This window comes from Neoarius graeffei, chromosome 1 (genome assembly GCF_027579695.1).
Source record: "Neoarius graeffei isolate fNeoGra1 chromosome 1, fNeoGra1.pri, whole genome shotgun sequence".
Taxonomy (NCBI): domain Eukaryota; kingdom Metazoa; phylum Chordata; class Actinopteri; order Siluriformes; family Ariidae; genus Neoarius; species Neoarius graeffei.
In genome coordinates this window covers 19,434,527-19,442,182 of record NC_083569.1, presented here as the reverse complement: position 1 = coordinate 19,442,182, position 7,656 = coordinate 19,434,527, and the positions used below count along the sequence as shown (strand labels likewise).

Here is a 7,656-nt window from a genome sequence, read left to right as displayed (position 1 = left end):
TTGTCCACCTGTGTGTGTATCCTCTGCAGTGGGAGCCAAACACACATCATCATACAATCTTGGACAAACACACACACGCACACACATCTATGCATAATGCAACGTTAAAAAGCCGTCTGTAGCATTGGTCAGGAGCCCAGGTTGCCATCTCTGATTGCATTTTTACAGTCTTAAAGCAATATTCTGGGAAAGAAGCATTGTAGGATCCTTTGTTGGTTCCCATGATCAAATGGACCCTAGACCCTAGAATGCTTCTATGAACTATTGCTTTGAAGTGTATTGTGATTGGGGGGAGGAAAAAGTAAAAAATATTCCAGCTTTAATGCCGTTCTTGTGTCCTCATTTAAACAGGTGGAGATTTATCCTGGGACAGGAGTGATGGTGGATAAGCTGGCATGGACCTTTGCCCTCAATTCAAACACAGTCACAGTCTTTGTCAGGCATCTGATCACTGCTGTTTTCCCTCTGGACACTCTACTAGTCAATAACCTATGGGGCACCAAAAGGACTGGAGCTGGCGATCGGCTACCCCTGGATAAAGGTTTCCGCAGACCCCTCTTTCAACTATTGGCTCGGCGATCAATGCCAAAATCACTGAACTAAAGGCAAAAAACAAATCTGTCACACCTTGAGGTTAAACTGCATTTTCTGCAGGGCATGTTAGTGAGATTTTTTTTAGAGTTATATATATATATTTTGTTTATTGTAATGCTGCTGTTTTGTACATTTTTTGTTCATTTTGTGAAGCATTACCTGTCATGGTCCTACCTGTGGGCTTCTCTCTTCAGGTAACATCTCCACTCAGCATTAACGGCCACGTCCGCACTCACTTCCTCTTATTATCTTTCAGTGACTGTCATTGGCTGTTGCCGATCACCTGCTCCCCCCATGTGTATTTAAGCTGCAGTCCTCCCAAGCCTCTGTGTCAGATCGTCTGCAACTCTCAGCCTGATAACCTGCTCTGTGTTCCTACTACTCTGACTCCTGAAAATATCCTGTTCTGTCTGACTCTGTCTGCTTTCCAGCCACGGTAACCTAATCTGCCTTCCGTTCTGTCGACTCTGCCTCTCGCCTGCCTCTCCTGTACCTTCGCCTGATCTCCAGCTCGCTCAGCCCTGCTGCTCGGCTGCCTCTCCATCTTCCTGGTGTGTGCAGCCCTGCCTGGAGCCCTACTCACCTGACCCTGCATTTCTGTCCCCTATCTTGCTACCTGATTTGTGACTCTGTGTTCCAGCCTGCTCTCTACTCCTGCCTGCTGAGGTACTGCTTGCTGGGAGACTGCCTGAAACCCAAGTACTGTCAGCCTGTAGCTACAACTCTCTGACTTCGCCTGATCCCGTCAGATCTCAGCTGCTAAGTAGGGTCAGGTCTGGTTAGTACTTGGATGGGAGACCTCAGATATTACCACCAGCCATCCCTGCCTCTCAGTTCTCCTGCCACTGGACTTCACCCACTCCCTGTTATTAATAAACTGTGGTTTGAGCGCGTTTGGTCCCTGACAATTACCAAGCCACGTCTGCCCTTGCTACGAAGGTGTTAAAGTTCAGTGAATAAACCTAAAAGTGATATGAAAAAACTGTTTTCTCCTTACATTGACAGTAATTGGTTGACATTTTAAAAACATAGATAAACCTGAACAATTCATACAAAAAACCTCTTCTATTTTTACATTTATAGTAATTGATCGACATATAAAAACATCTATAAACCTAAAGAAGTCATACAATAAACCTGTCTTTTTCAGTAGGTTGACATATAAAAAACATAGAGAGCCATCATAGAATACCTTTACGATACATCCACAATTCAAACAAAAACATATATGTTTGTGTGGATTTACATATAAAAGGCATATACATTTTAAACTGTAAAATATAATTTAAAACTACAAATATTACATGAAGCATACAAAGACGGTGTAATTCATCATACACATTATCTGTAAAAAACATGCACAATGTTCCCTTCATACATACTAGATTTTCATAAAAAATTTGTATGAGGGAAATGCAAAAGGGGCCACTTTCAGGAGTAAATTATACATGGCATATATATTTATTTATAAATCCTTATATAAGGATTTACTGCTTAGACAGTGATAAATTCTTATAAGTTCTTGACTGTTTTTTTTTCGTATGGGCTTGTTTATCATGGGTCATGTGGTTTTCTGCTCAACGATACAAAGCCTCAAAGCGGGGCTTCATCTGCCCCCTTATTCTTGATACGCGCTTCGAAGTCTCATTTGGCCATCACGATCTTTAAACAGTGATATCAATTAAAACTATGGTCAGGTTAAGGTAGGACAACAAATGCAAGTGTATGTTGATCTTTGTGGAGTTTATTAAATATATCGCTCAGTAACTGGCAAGGCAAGTCTAAAATGCCCATTATGAGTCTTGAAAGTATTTGTGTGTGTGTGTGTTTTGAATATATTATGAAGCCATTCACAACAACAACAAAAATATACGAAATCATTGTACTTAGCAACCAAAAAGTGTGATCCTGAGTGTGAACATAGATCTGGAGCAGGAGACCGAGCCAAGACACCTCATCTTATTATCTCTAGCCGCTTTATCCTGTTCTACAGGGTCGCAGGCAAGCTGGAGCCTATCCCAGCTGACTACGGGCGAAAGGTGGGGTACACCCTGGACAAGTCGCCAGGTCATTACAGGGCTGACACATAGACACAGACAACCATTCACACTCACACCTACAGTCAATTTAGGCCAAGTTTACATTAGACCGTATCTGTCTCGTTTTCTTCGCGGATGCACTGTCCGTTTACATTAAAACGCCTGGAAACGCCGGGAAACGGGAATCCGCCAGGGTCCACGTATTCAATCCAGATCGTGTCTGATCCGGTGCTGTGTAAACATTGAGATACGCGGATACGCTGTGCTGAGCTCTAGCTGGCGTCGTCATTGGACAACGTCACTGTGACATCCACCTTCCTGATTCGCTGGCGTTGGTCATGTGACGCGATTGCTGAAAAACGGCGTGGACTTCCGCCTTGTATCACCTTTCATTAAAGAGAATAAAAGTATGAAAATACTGAAAATACTGATGCAAATACTGCCCATTATGTAGTTATGATTGTCTTTAGGCTTGCCATCCTTCCACTTGCAAGTGGTAAGTGACTTGCGCACAGCGGCTCAGTCCCGAATCATTGCTCGTGCACTTCACTCGTGCACTCTGTGAGCTGCACAGGGCCGGAGTGCGCACCCTCCAGAGGGCACTCGCTGTTCAGGGCAGAGTGATTTGGAGTGCAGCTGCTGAGGAGGAAGCGATGAGCCGCACTGACACATTTCTCAACTTACGTGCCGAAGTAATCATGTGATTAGCGTATCCATGTATTGGCTTTGCTGTGTGCACGCGAATCGTGTATTGGCGTTGCTGTGTGCACGCTAATCGTTTTTAAAAATGTTAATCTGATGATCCGCTGATACGGTCTAATGTAAACCCCACCTTAGAGTCACCAGTTAACCTAACCTGCATGTCTTTGGGGAAAATCAGAGTACCCGGAGGAAACCCACACAGACAACATGCAAACTCAACGCAGAAAGGCCCTTGCCGGCCATGGGGCTCGAACCCGGACCTTCTTGGTGGAAGGCAGCAGTGCTAACCACTACACCACCCCACGCCAAGACACACTGAATATATATTTTATTGACTGATCTAACCCCCCCCCGTTTATTTATTTTAACTCATTATATCATTGATATTATATCATCTGGAATTATGTAACTTTGACAAGTGATCAGCTTTCAGTGTAACATAACTGTGTGAAAGTTTTTGTACAGTGCAGTTGGATTTCCTGTCACTGTGGGCTGCAGAGCACAGTAGTATAGTGCAGAGTCTGATACAGCAGCAGAGGAGATGAGCAGATCCACTTGTTTATTCTTTTCATCAACTTCAGCAGAGAGACGTGGTGGGATTGAATCACTTTTATGTCCACTTTGTGATATAAAAAGAAGGAAGTCAGGTTTAGATTTTGGATATTGCAGGTAGTTTCCTGTACCACTTGATTTGTAGCTGCAGGACAGAGTAACATCACTGCCTTCATCTATAATTGTATGAGTGAAAAGTGGCTTTATGGAAGCTGCCATAGAGTCACCTGTCATAGAGAAGAGAGCATGCACATTCTCATTTTTCTTCCCACCACACAGATGAATAAATCACTAATTCAATGCTTAATATTTCTGCAATAATGAAAAGTCAAAGTTAACTCACCAAATGAAAGCCACAGACACATGAATATAACAGTGAACAAGATGAATGGTCTCAGCTGAGTGAAAGTATTCTTTCTGTACTATGATATGTTCACATCATAAAGGTTCATGAAGCTCCAGCCCACAGCACCACATGACAGTGTCACCATTGTTACTGACAGATTGTTGATTCTTACTGAAGCATCCTGGCTTTACATTCAGCCTCACATGGGGAACCTGTCTTCAACTCCAACTGTCAGCAGAATTCATGGAATTATGAAAAATCAATCATTCTGGTCTGTAAAAATATACCGTAATTGAATAAATAAATCATTAAATCTTTAAATTTCATGTTGCATTTGTTTTATAAGTGGTTTTTCTGCATTAGGGACTTTAGCCTTATCAGAAATTGCTGTGAATAAGTCATGATAAATAATTTAGTATAAAAGCTATTATTACTATTATTATAATGCGATTGATTTATTGACTTTGTAATAATGAAGCCTGAGGTGAGGAACAAACCAGCTGCTGCTCTTGGTAATATTATGAAAGATGCCACCAAGCCATTAGCTTATAATCAAAGGCTTGAATTTAGCTTTTCCCTGCTATTAAAAAACACAACCTACATAGTTACTATTATTACATTACTGCACCGACGGTTAATGGAAAAATAGTGAATTAAAGATTATTAAACTCACCTGGCACTGATGCTGCATGAAAAACTCACGCATCTCTCGACAATCCGGTTTTCCAGTTGCACTCAGTACAGACAGTGTTGTATTGCTCCGCTTATTTTAACAGGCCATTGTTAGGGAAATAGTCTTCTTCCGCCGGTGGAAGAAGTCCCTTCTTGTTTACTGCAAAATGTGTATATTTTGGATAGAATTCGAAATATGACTTATCTGCAATGTATTCCCATTCTTCAATGTTGCCTTAAAGACACTGCAAACAGTTGTTTTTTTCTGTAGCTCCCATCCCCCATTCCCGCCTTATTTTTCCTCTCCTTTTTTCCAACTGATGACTTACAAACCCAAGTTCAATCAAATCTGACAGATTCCCAAATAGTCAACACAATGAATAAGTTTTAATTTCCCGCCTTTTTTCCTCTCCTTTTTTCCAACTGATGACGTACAAACCCAAGTTCAATCAACACATACAAATCTGCGAAATTCTCAAATAGTCAACACAATGGATAGCAATAAGTTTTACTTTCTAAAACTCATAAAGTTGAGTTCAAAATCCAAAAATTGTCAGAGCTCTTTGTGTTAAAGAGAGGTAGTAAGTGGACAGAACTAAATGAGGCTGCAATTTTTTACAGTGTACGGTTATTCCGCAGTGCCAAATACATTACTGTTTCTGAAATGTGATCAGGAAATTTTACTGGATCACAGCAGATATATACTGGGGCATGTAACCCAGTAAAATGGGTCTGGCGACGCCGATGGACAACTCATAAATTCAAGCAACAGGTTAAACGCAAGCTTGACCCTTCCTGTGCAGTGAGCTCTTTGGGATGGAGTTACTGACTTTTGTTTCCAGATCGTAGGAACTGCTCCGCGTACCAGACATCAATCAAATCCTTCTATGTGAATCTGCCTCACAAATTTATCTTTTGCAAAATGTATGGAGCAGACACCAAACTGCAGGGGCACAGATAGGATTTTTGAACTGGGGGGGACTGAGCTGTCAGCAAATGATTCCATTTTGTGTAAATGCATTATATATATATATATATATATATATATATATATATATATATATATAATGTGTGTGTGTACTGAAGCTTCAATATACATTCGAATTGTGAGTTTTCTAACTGAATGAACATTGGTAGACAAAGGCCTACCTGGTCAACATTGCTCGGTTTTTGAAAAAACGCTGTAATTGTTTTTTGTTTTTTCATTGTTGACCCCACCAGGGATTGCCTGCAGGCCAGGAGGACAATGTTAACATCTTAAATCTCATAATTTCAGTTAACAGTTGCTGCTTACTAAAATAACATACATAAAAATAACAACATTAAAAGATATTCACCTACAGCCTAGAATGCTGTTATTTTACATTTAGCCTACTTCAGGTAAGTCCAAATTCCTTCTTATTATTATCAGACTAGCTACTCAACATTACAAAACAAGTATTTGTCACATCTGGGAAAGGCAACAGGCATAGGATATTTACATCTTTTGGTTCTTGAAACAAATGCTATGATTTTTTTCCCCTCTTCTCTGGCTTAATGTGGCAGAAAGATCACCAGCTCAGTCATTAGACAGTTGTTTATGATCACTATGGTTACCGCGACAGGCAAAGTCCCCAGCTCCCCTTAGGACCCTGGGGTCGAGATGGTGCGTTACATTTACATTGGAAGTTGGAACTTGGAGCTCCGAGCAACATAACCTCAGAACTGAGCGCTTCCCAGTTTAAAAACTGGGACATCATGGAACATTGAATTTGAAAAAAAATGGCCAGTTAATGAAATGAAATGAAAACCCCAACGTTTATGCTGGGAGATGCTGGATTTCAATGCTTTTCCAACTTACGAGTACAACTGAACGCACCATTAGTCGTAGCAGAAACACCGCTGCTATCAAATGGATGAGCTGTGCAGTGTTATTAACCGAGAATTACGTGGAAATTGAACACCTTGCTTTCCCATATCTGCAAGGATCTGCTCCAGCCTACACCGATTCAAGAAGGGGAAAATGTGGATTGATCACAGACAAGGCTGCTGCCATTTCAACTTTGTGCTGCAGTGTAAGTTAGCCTAACTAACGGAAGATTAATCCTCACTTTTTCTACCTATGTGTGGCGCCTTACATAGGGACGGTGGGTGGGGGGGACAGATGGGGGTCACTATAAATCTGGGGGGGACATGTCCCCCCCATTATCTGTGCCCTTGCCATACTGTCCTGTCTGCTTGAAGTTACCTCTCTTTGTTGGTACAAATCAAACCCATTCATTCTGCAAGTGTCCTGCTGACTTTGGGCTACAATGGATCAAAATTCTGCTTTTTTTTCCATCAACAACACACCTTTTAAGTGTCAAAGGCTTAGATGAACACACCCCACAGTGCCGAAACCCAGGATTGAACCAGGGACCTTTAGATCTTCAGTCTAACGCTCTCCCTACTGAGCTATTTCAGCAAGATCATGCCACCATCTGAGCGGTCACGTCACCGATATAAACATGAGTAGTTGCTAAATCCAAACGGTAAGGTCACATGGTGTTCCTTTTCAACCAAAATCTAATGAAATATAGTGTTTAAAATAAGAGATAGTATCATCTGGAAGCATTACATATGTAATGTGCTAATTGATTAATGAAACTCTTTTACGTTGTTGGCAATTTGTTTTATTCCAAGCATGTTTTTAATTAAATGAACAAATGTTCACATGAAAGAATGAGCAAATAATAAGCTAAATAATGAGGTAAATGTGTTCTCTGTGCTCGC

General features: G+C 41.1%; 1 non-coding gene across 1 annotated transcript; it reads right to left on the bottom strand.

Moving 5' to 3' along the window:
• Positions 1–7,275: 7,275 nt before the first annotated feature.
• Positions 7,276–7,348, bottom strand: trnaf-gaa (transfer RNA phenylalanine (anticodon GAA)). Its single transcript has one exon. It is a non-coding gene; the product is annotated as a tRNA-Phe (tRNA).
• Between the last annotated feature and the right edge of the window lie 308 nt (positions 7,349–7,656).